Genomic DNA, 13,173 nt, shown 5'->3' with positions numbered 1-13,173 from the left:
TTTTTTTTTTTTCAATACAGGGTCAATACCATAAAGGTGTAGTTACTCAGTCCCTCGGATTGAGTACTCAAAGCATCGGCCAAGAATTTCTTCCTTCTGTAGACATAGTACAACTATAAGATTCAACAAGCCCACAAAAAACAACAATAAGACTTCTTACAAGCTAGGTGTTGAACCAATTAAGTACAGTGATTCTCACAAGATCATTTAGACATTTCTCAAAATGATATTATCTTTTAACTCGAGTATATGTCTTGTCTTTTGTCTATGTTCCTCTTTTCATGCAAAGTGCTTCAGGGTTGATAGGCGTTGGCCATGGTATGATTTATGCTCGATCTCAGGTACGTTGCTGCCTTGGATAGTTATGGTGATTTTAATGCTTACTTATTTTCTCATGAGAAACGGGACTCTGGTCGATTGAATCAAGGATCTGCAGAGGACTTTACAACTTTTCTTGACTCAGCTAGGCTCCTCCCTATCACGACTTCTAGCCTCAATTTCATGTGGTCTAAAAATAGGGCTATTGGTAATGTCAATGCGGTGCTTAACCGTAGTATCTGCAATGAAGAATGGTTGCAATGTTTCCCTTTTACTTCTCAGTATGTTTTGAAGCGGAGTTACTATGATCATTCCCCTATTGTAGTTGATCGTAATGAGGTGTCTCGGGCTTCTAACATTCCATTCAGATTGTAGAGGTTTTAGGTAGATCATGAAGATTTTAAGAGAATCGTCAAAGAAATATGGGAGGTGCCAGTCAGAGGAACTCCTATGTTTATTGTTGCTCAAAAGCTAAAAAAAAGTCCTTTGAAGTCATGGGCTAGATTGGTTTTCCCACATATTGATTTAGAACTTGAGACTTCAAAGGCGGCTTTAGATTCGGTTCAAAGGAGCATTGAGGAGAATGGGCTAGATGATTCTTCATTTGAACAGGAACTTGCAGCGAGGGAAACTTTTGACAATGCAGTTGTGCTTCAAGGGAAATTGTGGGCTGAGAAGGAGAGAATGTGATGGCCAAAAGAGGGTAATTATTGCTCTAAGTTCTTTTACACCTCAGCCAAGATCAAGAGAGGCAGGAATCTGATTTGAAAGCTTGAGACGGAGGATGATAGTATTCTGACGGTGTCAACCAACGTATGGTTAGTCACTTTCAGATGTTTCATAAATGAGGGGTCACTGATAAAAATGCCAATCTTTTATCTGTGATTCCAAGGATGCTCAATGAATAAGATAATGAGGTCCTCACTGTTATTCCATCTGCTGAAGAAATTCGAGCAATGATTTTTTATCTTGATCCTTCTAGTGCACCTAGCCCAGATGGGTTCCTAGGTACCTTCTATTGTTCCTGCTAGGATATTGTTGTCCCTAAGGTATGTCTTTTAATTGATTTTTTCAAGGAAGGGGTGATTACAAAAGAGGTTAATAATAATTTTCTGACTTTAATACCTAAAATAAAAAATGCCTAAAAAGTTGACCAATTCAGACCCATCTGTTTAGCGAATTTTCTTCAGGTTAATGCCTAAAAAGTTGGCCAGATCCGATTCATGCATGGCCCCTCACTAAGGTAGTTATCCCTCAGGAAGCATATGAGGAGAAGCTGCAAAGTTTCAACTTTGCGCTGATCAGAAGAGTCAATTATCGATTTATTTCGATGAATGATGTGCGAAGTGCTGCCAAGGAAGCCTGGAATCTGAAAGGTAGAGTAAATCTTGCTCCCTTGGGGAAAGGATTTATTCTTCTCCGATTTGAAATCTAAGGGGACATGTCCTCCGTGTGGAAACAAGGCCCAGTTAAGGTGAAGGGACAAGTCATTCGTTTTCAGCGATGGTGCCCAAAATTTAGTATTCACGATGATCATACCCAAACTAAATTGGTGTGGATTCGCTATCCTGAACTGCCTATGGAATATTGGCATGAGCGAATTTTACTATCAATGGCCAAGGCATCTGGATGCCCTGTGGAGATAGACCGTTGGACGAGGAACGCCACTATGGGCAGCTATGCACGTATCCTTGTAGAAGTGGAACTAGGGGGCTCTCGTGTGGAGGAGATCCAGGTGGAGAGAAGGCAACCGAGGATGAACACTCTATTCTGGTTTAAGCAGAGAATCTTGTACGAAGATGACATTGGAAGATGATCGTCTTGCAAAAAACTGGGTCACTCTATCACCCAATGCAGGGAGAAAAAAAGCAAGGAGAGGTCCGATGAAGGATTAAAGGGAGATGCAGATGTAAATCTGAACCAAGGCGGTGTTGGCTGGACAGAGGGTGGGCGGCTCTCACTGGTGGCAAATCCAAATGCTTCCAGTGACATTGGAAGGACTAATTTGGAAGGAAATATTTTGCCCCTTTTTTTAAAGGAAAATACCATAAACAATGGAAATCCTCCAATGGGAGATTCCCCTCCTATTTTGGAAGATCAACTGGATAGATTGAATCAAGGTGATTTGGAGATATTACTTCCAATATCTCACGTCCCTACTGGTAATACTGATGACCCGGTTATGGTGGATAACCCACTCGGTGAAGGTGGATATGAATATGGATCAGACCCAGCTGAATCTGATTTCTCTTCCTCTGAGAAGGAATCGCAGGCCTTTGAGGAAGAAAATATGCATAAGGCTGCAGTGCCTTAAGTGATTGAAGATTCGTTTTTGGTAACAACAACTACCTAGCGTAGTTGGTGAGTTGTGATATGCAAAATCTCTTCCTTATTAGGAGGTCTCAAGTTCGAACCTCTTAGCTGCTATTTTGTTGAGGTTTTTTTCAGAATATTTTCTCTCTCCTACTCATCACTCAAAGGAGGTCGGCTAAGATAGTTGTACGCAAGTTTGAAGAAGAGAGAGAAAATAAAGACAAAAAAATAGGAAAAAAAAAAAAAGAAAAAAAAAGACAAGGGCATGGATGGAATTTCCCATTTAAAATAGAATATTGTCCAAATCCAAGCAAGGAAAATCGGCCAAGGGGGGTTTCTTGTGCAAGAAGAGAGAAAAATAGAAAAAAGAGAGAATAGGGAAAAAAAGGCAAGAAAATCATGGGAGATCTCTCCACACGTTTTCTCTCTTCTCTCTCCTCCACCTCACCACAAGATCGTCCAAGGGGATCCACCCTTGGACGTCCTTCTCTCTCTCCTATTCCCTATAAAAGGGAGTCCACAAAACTCTAAAAAATTGTCCCTCTCTTCCTCTCTAATTCATTCTTCTTCTAGGGTTTTTTTTTTCCCCTCTATCTCTAGTTCTTGGTTTATGCTTTAAACACTTTTGTAAGTTCTTTTATTCAATTAATGCAAGCACTTTTATTTTTGATTCAGTCTTTTATTTTTATTATTTAAGTAATTAAAGTTGTAATTTTCAAGTTCAAGTTCTAGTTCTAGGCTTAGTTCTAGGTGACAAGAACAAGCTATGAAGCATGTCTTTCAAGTTCAANTTTTTTTTTTTTCACTTGTCATTTGCAAAAGATAAGAACCCTTTGAGCCAATTTAGAAAATATAAGATTGGTCTCTCAGATGACCGCGATCATGTCTGGGCCCAAACCCTAAACTAAAACAGATGTTAAGACACACATACCGAAGGAAACTAACCGATGGTTCTGCCATGGGTAGAGTAAGGATACTACTTTGGATAGCGACCTCACGAGAGGGATCACACTGACTAAAGAAAAAGTTAAGCTAAAAGAGGGGCTATTGAAAACTCTTGGGAACCGTCGAATAGGAGAACGGTAGATGGAGTCTTTGAGCCAGATCAAGACAATTATTTGCAAGGATGACGAGTTCACGGGAGAAATCATGTCAATCAAAATAGTCATTTTGAAAAAAGGACTAAAGATGAAAACTCTTTGGAATCCGCCAAATTTCAGAGACGATGGAAAGAGTTCTTAGTCGGACCCGATCACCTCCTGATGATAAGAGTTGCGAGAAGCCATTTGTCTGAATGGGGAAAGGGATAGCTAAAAACGGAAAATTAGGTCCAACCCGCTATGAGGTGTGGTGAAAATTGATCGAGCTCGATTTTGACTTTCAAGCTGCCTACGTATCCTAAAAATTTAGGAATCAGGTCGAGCGTAGTTCATGCCTCAAAGGCAGTTTTCCTTCATTGCATTCCTCTCTCTCTTTTTTTTTTTTGAATGCGGAGCTAAACATAATACTTTTTCAGCTGATCTAAGTTGGTCAGGTACTGTAGTTCTTGACCATCAAGATCTACAAGGCGTATTGCCTTCCCTGGGAGGATTTCCTTCACCACAAAAGGGCCACTCCAGTTTGGCCTAAACTTACCCCTTGGGTCATGAATGGGTGCTCTCTGCTCCTTTAAAACCAAATCTCAAACTTCCAAGGAATGTGGGTGGACTTTTTTGTTGAAAGCCCTTGCAACTCGCAGTTGATACTTCTTCATGTTGTCTATTGCCTTCATCCTTTTTTCATCAATAAGGTTCAACTCCTCGTACCTCGACTTGAGCCAATCCGCTTCTGGAATCTGACTCTCCATGAGGATTCTAAGAGAGGGGACCTCTAGCTCAATCAGGAGGACTGCTTCCATCCCATATACTAAAGAGTACGGAGTTGCCCCAATTGGAGTTCTAATAGAAGTCCGATAAGCCCATAAGGCATAAGGCAATTTGTCAGCCCAATCATTGTTCCTATCAGCCATCTTCTGGAGTATGATCTTCATGTTTTTGTTTGCCGCTTCAACCGCTCCATTGGTTTGAGGGCGATAAGGAGAAGACCTGTGCCTTGCAATCCTGAATTAGTCACACAACTCCTCTACCTTGCCCCTAAAATGTTGACCTTGGTCAGAAATCACCTCATGGGGCATCCCATGTCGGAAAATGATATGTTCTTGCAAAAATTTGGCTACCTTTGCCACTGTGAGTTTTATGTATGATTGAGCCTCTACCCATTTGGTGAAGTAATCAATAGCTACCAACACAAACTCGTGCCCGTTCAAAGCTTTGGGGTTAATTTTTCCAATCACATTGATACCCCAAGTGGAAAAAGGCCACGAAGAACTCAGCGTGTGCAATTCTGTTGGAGGCACATGGATGAGGTTGGAAAAAATCTGACATTTATGGCACTTCTTCACGAATTCTGTGCAATCGGCTTCTAGTGTATTCCAAAATACCCTAAGCGGAGAATTTTCTTAGCCAACATACGGGCATTCATGTGAGGGCCACAGATTCCCTGATGTACTTGCTCCAAGATTGTCTGTGCTTGATCTTCATCCACGCACACCAGTTGTACACCATCAAAAGATCACTTGTATAAAATATCTTCGTGTAATATGAATTGGGTGGCATAACGCCTCAGGAACCTTTTATCTCCTTGGGTAGCATCTGCAAGGTACTTCCCCTCTCTGATAAAATCAACAATATGGGAAAACCAAGGCCTACCATCTACTGTTAGGGCATTGACGAAGCCTTAATGTGAAGGATGATCTCTCTGATCTATAATGAATGGTCGTATTTGCTCACCCGGACCAAAATCAACCATCGATGCGAGAGTAGCCAAAGCATCAGTAAACCTGTTATTGTCCCTCTGGAAATAGTCAAAACTAATTTCTATGAATTGCTTCATTAGAGACTATACACCCTTGGTATGGTTTTAACTTTTCCTCCTTTTTTTTCCACTTACCTTGGACTTGGCATATGACAATCGATGAATCTCTATATACTTCCATTCTTTTGATCCCAATAGAGATGGCTGCTTTCAATCCCATGAGGCAAGCTTCATACTCGGGCATGTTGTTGGTGCACTCAAAGTCCAACCTATATGCCATGGGTATGTTCAACCCTTCAGGAGTTATAAGTAGAACTCCAGCTCCGCAACCTTTGTGATTGGCGGCTCCATCAAAGAACATTTGCCAAATGCCAACCTTATTTTCAACCTCAACAGAAACTACATCTTCATCTGGAAATATGTCATTCAAAGGCCTTGCATCAACGACTGGATGTGCGGATAGCTGTTCAGTGATGACACTACCCTTGATGGACTTCTGGGTGACATACACAATGTCAAACTCCGCTAAGAGCAATAACCAACGTGCTAATCGGCCTGTCAACGCGGGTTTCTCAAAAATGTACTTGATGGGATCCATTCTGGATACAAAAAAGACTGAATAGGTCAACATGTAATGTCTCAACCTCCTTGTTGCCCAAACCAAAGTTGCACAAGTCTTCTCCAGGGATGTGTACCTTGTCTCATAGTCTGTGAACTTCTTACTAAGGTAATAAATTGCTTGCTCTGTATGCCCATCTAGACCATGCTGAGCCACCATCGATCCCATGGAGGTTTCTAACACAGAGAGATACAACAACAATGGCCTTTCCAGAGTAGGGGGAATGAGGATTGGTGGGTTTACCAGGTAGCTCTTGATGCGATCAAAAGCCAATTGGCATTGAGGATTCCACCTCTTAGGTTGATCCTTTTTCAGTAATTTGAAGATCAGTTCACATATGGCTGTCAGTTGAAAAATGAACCGACTAATGTATTGGATCCTTCCTAAAAACCCTCGAATTTCCTTCTCCATTTGAGGAGGTGACATTTCTGTTATCGCTTTGATTTTGGATGGGTCAATCTCAATGCCTCTCTCACTTACCATGAACCCCAAAAGCATACCACCTGTCACCCCAAATACACAATTTTGTGGGTTCAGTCTCAGTTTGAACTCCTTGATCCTCTCAAAGAAAACCCTCAAAGCCTTAAAGTGCCCTTCTCGATTAATCGACTTAACAATCATGTCATCTACATACACCTCCACCTCTTTGTGTATCAAATCATGCAAGATAGTGGTGGCGGCCCTTTGGTAGGTAGCACTGGCATTCTTCAAACTAAAAGGCATCACCCTGTATCTATAAGTGCCCCAATCCATAGTGAAAGACGTCTTGTCTTTATCTTTGGGATTCATTTGACTCTGATTGTAACCAGAAAACCCATCCATGAATGATAGAAGCGCATGCCCCGCAGTATTATCCACTAAAAGATCGATGTGGGGTAAGGAAAAATTATCTTTGGGGCTCGCCCTATTAATGTCCCTATAATCCACACATACCCTGATCTGACCATCCTTCTTTGGTACAACTACGACATTTTCCAACCATTCAGTATACCTCGTCACCTCAATGAACCCTACACTGAGTTGCTTGGCAATCTCCTCTTTTACCATCAAAGCCCAATTTGGACGCATGCGCCGAATCTTTTGTTGGAATGGCTTTGCATCAAAGAAAAGAGGGAGATCATATTGAACTATGCTGGCATCAATACTGGGCATATCGGCGTATGACCAAGCAAACACCTCCTCAAATTCTTTTAAGAGCTCGATTAATTGGGTTGTCTCTTGCTCATTAAGGAACATGCCAAGTCTAACCTCCAAGCGATCATGTTCTAACCCCAAATTTACTAGCCTGAAATCCTCACAAACAGGTTTGGCCTTCTTTTCCTTTAAAGCTTTTAATGATTTGAGAAATTTAGGCGATGGGTCATCGCAACATTCATCATCAGGAGATGGAGGGGATAGGGAAGAAGAAGAAGCAATATACTCGGAAAAATTCATTTCATTAATAACTGGGACAATTACATCAGACTTAGCTCCGATCGGAACCGACACTGCATAAGTGGAAATACCTTCTCCGACATGGGGAGAAACAGAAGGAGAAACAACTAGTGGACTACCTACAAACTTAAAGGACTTAGGCCCAGACATGGCCGACTCTTCAGGTACAAATTTCAGATCCTCAAGGTAAACAAACTCATCCAAACAGCTCCAGTTAGGAATGACGCCCTCAGCACGATGAATCAACAAGTGGGGGTGAAGGTATCTCAGATTCATTGGTCCCACCAATCATCATAATCTCCTCATCGAAGAGACCACTAACATCTAGGTCTTCCTCTGTGTGTCCATGTTGGACCTCTTCAAACTACTTCAGTGAGTAATGTTCTAACTCTGCCTAATCAATCGCGCAATCAAAGAAGATCTCAAAGCCTGGTAACCTCTCCCCTGAAAACACATCTAACCATAGTTCTGGGAATCCATAATAGAAGAAATCCTACCCTTCTTTGATGAAATAACCATTTAGATTTTTGACATAGGGAGTTACATTGACGGTCTTAGATCCATCTTCCATGTTGTTCCACTTCAAAACCTTGACTAGCGCAGCCTTGACGGTCTTGTTCTACTGATAACCTGCCTCTGTTGCCTTTCCTTTAGAACTTTCCCCGTTGCTAAGCATATGGATCAAATTCTTCCCCTCATTCTTGTATTTCAACCCTTCATATCTCTCGAAATTTCTGTCATATTTTTGCTTCTTGGCTACTATCTTTTGTTGGTCCTCCTCTGTCATAACATAACCAAGGCCAAAGCGTTGTGTGTTCACATTCAGAGATAAAATATCTGGGTCAACCTGTTGTCACACCCCTAGGCCCATGCCTGGAAAATACTTCATTTTAAGAAGCATGTGGGTTACTCTGAGGTTGGTGATGTTAAACTCTGTCAAAGCAAATCTCTCTCCCGATGAACTAGGCTCCAAAGTTACATTGATACTGCCCAACTCAAAACCTCCCAAACGAACTTCAGATGTCTCACCATTGTTATTTTCCCCCACATCAACGGATGCCATCATGCTGACTAAGTCAGGATCTACCAAGATAGTGATCACCTACCCTTTAAACACAAATTTTATCTTTTGGTGAAGGGAAGAGGAAATTGCCTCAGCCTTGTGCAACCATGGACGACCTAAAATCATATTGAAAGACGCAGGAATATCAATAACTTGGAAGTCTACCTCAAATTCTGCCGATCCAACTACTATCACCACAATGAAAATTCCCAACACGCTCATCCTGGTGTTGTCATAAGCTCGAACACATTGACTAGATGGCTTCATCTCAGCTTCATCAAATCCCAAATGTTTAAAGGTCCTGAGAGGGAAAACATTCAACGCCAACCCATTGTCTACCAATACTTGGGGAATTCGACATCCTCTACAATCAATGGTTATGTGTAAAGCCCTTGTGTGGTTCGAACCTTCAAGAGGGAGATCGGCATCTACAAACATCAATGAGTTCACTGTATACGCGGCTCCTACTAAGCTCACTAGTTGTGTCGGATCGGTCCCAATTGGAACTTGGATGCTTGCCAGAGATTTCAACACTATTTCCCTATGGGTAGGAGAGGCCATGAGCAAGCCCCAAATAGATATATTTGCTTGGGTCTTCTGCAACTATCTCAATACTTGATTCTCCGGTTCAATCAACTTATTGTTCAGTCCCTGATCTTTTGGCCTTGCTGGTGGTTCTGTGAGTCCTATTGCCTTGTAGTTCTTCCCACTTTGAGTTTCTGCTATTATCTCACTTGGAATGTAGAGCTCTACCTCGTCGTCAGACTCTGAAAGCCTTTGCTTTGCCTGCAACCCTTCCTAGGGATAATGATATCATAATCCTCATTGGCTTCAAGTTTGACTGCATTTAGCTCCAAACCAAGATTTGGTGTGTAAGTCTCAAAATCAGATTCATCATACAGGCCATTGATCTCATCTTCCTTCAACTCTGACTCTACAGGCTCTTTTAAACTAGAAGTGACAACATCAGGCAGAAGGGGGAAAGTAAATCCGCTAAGATCTCCAACGTTGGTCGCCTCTGCTTGGCTACTCTTCACTGATAGAAAAATGATAAGGGAGGTCGGGTCAAAATTTCCTAAATCTTCCTGTAAGGCGTTACTGTTTGATGCTGAGGAAGGGGATTTGTGGCAACATTGGGTCGTTTGACCCGAATTTCAAACTTCTTTACATCAAGCAGATCTTGGATTGCCTCCTGCAACTTGTAACATCTATCTGTTGCGTGACCTTGCTGAGAATGGTAGTCACAAAATAGGTTTGGATTAAACCAATTAGGTTTCCGCTTAGGTAAGGGTATAGGCTCTGGCTTGAGTATAAGACCGGCCTAAAGCAAACGATTCAAAACTAAACTCAAAGAAGTCCCCAAGTCAATGAACTGCCTTCGAGGATGACGGGGAGCGGGGGTTGCATCTTGCTCAATCACAAATGGCTTTGCTGGAGTAGGTAAGGCCGGCGTTGTGGGAAGAATCGCCATCATGGCATTAGACCCTGAATTCCTCTGTTGGGTAGGAGGTTTTCAACTGCTATTAGCCTCCTTAGTAAGTTTGCTGTACTTGGGGAGCTCTTCTTGGGTGAGGGCATCTTCGACCTGTTGGGCTGCCATTCTGAGTCCATTAAATGTCAATATTCCCCAGCCAAACAACACATCCTTGTAGGGACCACACACCAACCTCATGATCATGGCAATCTGATCTCGCTCACTTGGTCGATCCCTCATCATGGATGCTTTGTCACGAAAATGCCTCAAATACTCGGTGAACCCTTCATTCGGCATTTGCCTTGTCGTTTCCAATTCTCTTCTTGTTAATTCCACTTCAGTATTGTAGCCATATTGTTTGGTGGAAGCTCTCATAATGTCCTCCCAAGTGCGAGAGGATGCCTTGTCTAAAGATATAAGCCAATGGTGAGCCGCACCAATTAGAGAGAATTGAAAAGCTTGCCCCAACATTTCATCTGTGAACCTCTTTATCCTCAACTGTCCAATGAAAGACTTCAAGTGGGTACGGGGATCCCCAGTTCCATCAAACTTGTCACATGTCCACTTGAACCTTTCTGGCAAGATTGCTTGGGGAAAAAAGCATAGCCCCTCAATATCAAAAATTTGGTCTTCTGCATCTTTCATATTCCTTATAATGTGCTCCAAATGGTTGACCTGATCCTTCAATTCCTTTTTCTCTTGATCCTCAACTACTTTGGCGGCAGGAGCATTGGCATAGAAGTCATACTCATCCTCGCCCAGGTAGGGAGGTTGGGGAACAAGCCTAGGAGTTTGAGGGCGACTCCGTTGATCCGAAACCTCTTCCCTTGGTGTGACCATATGTGTGCGTACCACCTCCGTGAGGTTGGCCATCATTTCCTTTAGCCTAGCCATTCGACCATCCATGTTATCCAAAGGTGGTTGTGGAGGAATGCCTGCCATCGAGAACCACTGAATGATGGTCCCGAGAGGTTCTTAGGACAATCCCAACTAAGTGGGATGAATGAGAAAGGCTGATTGGGGTAAGATGTTGGCGGCACTGACTGGTACCGAAAAAGGACAAATATAGATGGTGAGATGGCAATACACAACACTCTCCTACTTGAACACAAGACTAGCCAGACATTCGCAAAAAAGGACAACTAGACCAAACAAGAGTTAGCTCAAATGAGAGTGGCATCAACTTAGCAGCATACTTAAAGAAGTGCACCTAAGTTGAAGAGACTCTCAAGTGATGGATCAAGCAAAGGTGGTTCCTGTAAGAACACTTATGTAGGCGACTCTACACTGAATCAATCACCAAAAACCGCGGTGGACGAATTTGGGTCCACCGTTAACATCGAGATAGCATGTGTGAAACCTTTACCAGGTTGAGACCTATACCACATCGGATTGGTGGTGTTAGCATATAGCCACGGTACCAATCATATGGTGCAGTTGTAAGAATCAACAACTGGTGTAGTTATAAACACTAGCACCTTTAATGTTAATGATAAATCCAATCCTTCCATTGGTGGATGGTAGATTGAGACGGGTAAAAAATGACTACAAGGGGTTCCAACATGAACCGCAAACAATATTACATTAGTTATGTTGATCCTAGTCATTGGTTCTATGTCCAAGTACATGATGCATGTTGGCTAGGTTTAGGACCGGCAATGCTACCTTGACAAGACCGATATAATTATCACCTATATACATGGAATGAATCAGAGGCACGTGGTCCCTTTGTTATACCAATAGGGGAATAGCTCGAGCAGATCGATCTCAGAGTGTTAACCAATAGCGTCTCTTTGGGCACACCTAAATGTGTGTGATCTCCCTCAAGCACGCAAGGTAACGCCCTCGCCAATAAGTTCCGTATTCCAGACCTAAATGGCACGGTATCAAGGGGTGTGATGTAACTCGGGGCGGCCCAAACATATGTGAGGGACCCTGGTAACTACACCACGGGGGTGAATAAGGGTAAGGCATGCTGTGCTCAATGCAAGAAGTGTATGCAAGTGATGAAAAGTAAAAAATAACATGTCAATATACAAATAATAAGGTACGAACAAAGCTATACAAACAATGGCCAATCAAGAGTCTGACGTCCCCAGTGGAGTCGCCACTATAGGTATCATGGACCTCCGTCGGGATCGCAATATGGCGTATAGCGCGTGTAGCCACTCTGAGGTTCGACCCTAATGAAATGAGATAGTATCCCCTGGTCATCAAAATGCCAAGGGGAGATACACATTATGGGTAAAAGGGAGTCGCAACCTAGAAAGGGTCTAGGACCCATAAATGTCTCCCCCAATCAAGGGAGAGAGACTAATGACTCTGATGGATGAGGCTGGTTTGCACCAAGATTCTGGACAAGTGTCAAGTGACAGACTAGGAAGGTGTTAGGCACCAAGTCTGCCCGACCCTAAGGCCGATCTCCTTTTGTTTGACCAAAGTTTGTTTGTACCCTACCAAGAAGTCCCAAATCTAGGTCACTGAAAACCCTGAACTAGGTATCTAAGCATGACATGTGAAAGCCCTAAACCAAGTGTCTAAATTATGCTAGCTAGGTTATGATGCAAATAATGAAATGATTACGCTAATTAAATAAAAACCCTAAATGATTTAATTAATGTATTATGAGTCTTAGATTAAGCTAATTAAATAAGCCTAGACCTAGGATTAGTTGAACAATTTGTGAAACCCTAAATTGAACTAACTCAATTAATTGAGCCTGACCTAGATGGATGATCAATGAATTTGTGAGATCCTAAATTGAATTAATTTAAATGGTTAATCTCAATCCCAAGTAATTTGTGAAATAAATTATTGTAATCCTACTTAATCTAATTGGTAAAAATATTTATAAATTAAATGAGATCTAATTAATTTATAAAAGTGAAATGGATTAATTACATTAAATGAATGAATTTTTACTAATCTACCTAATCTAGTATAGGAGGATTAAACTAAACCTAAGGTTTAATTAAATTAATTATGAAACCTAATTGGACTAATTATGTTTACCTTGAGCTAATCCTAAGATGATTTAAACATTTTTTAAAACCCTAGTTAAGCTAATGAGAAGAGAATCTTTTAACTAATTAATCTAGT

This window comes from Macadamia integrifolia, chromosome 12, assembly GCF_013358625.1.
Source record: "Macadamia integrifolia cultivar HAES 741 chromosome 12, SCU_Mint_v3, whole genome shotgun sequence".
Taxonomy (NCBI): domain Eukaryota; kingdom Viridiplantae; phylum Streptophyta; class Magnoliopsida; order Proteales; family Proteaceae; genus Macadamia; species Macadamia integrifolia.
This window is presented reverse-complemented; position numbering follows the sequence as displayed.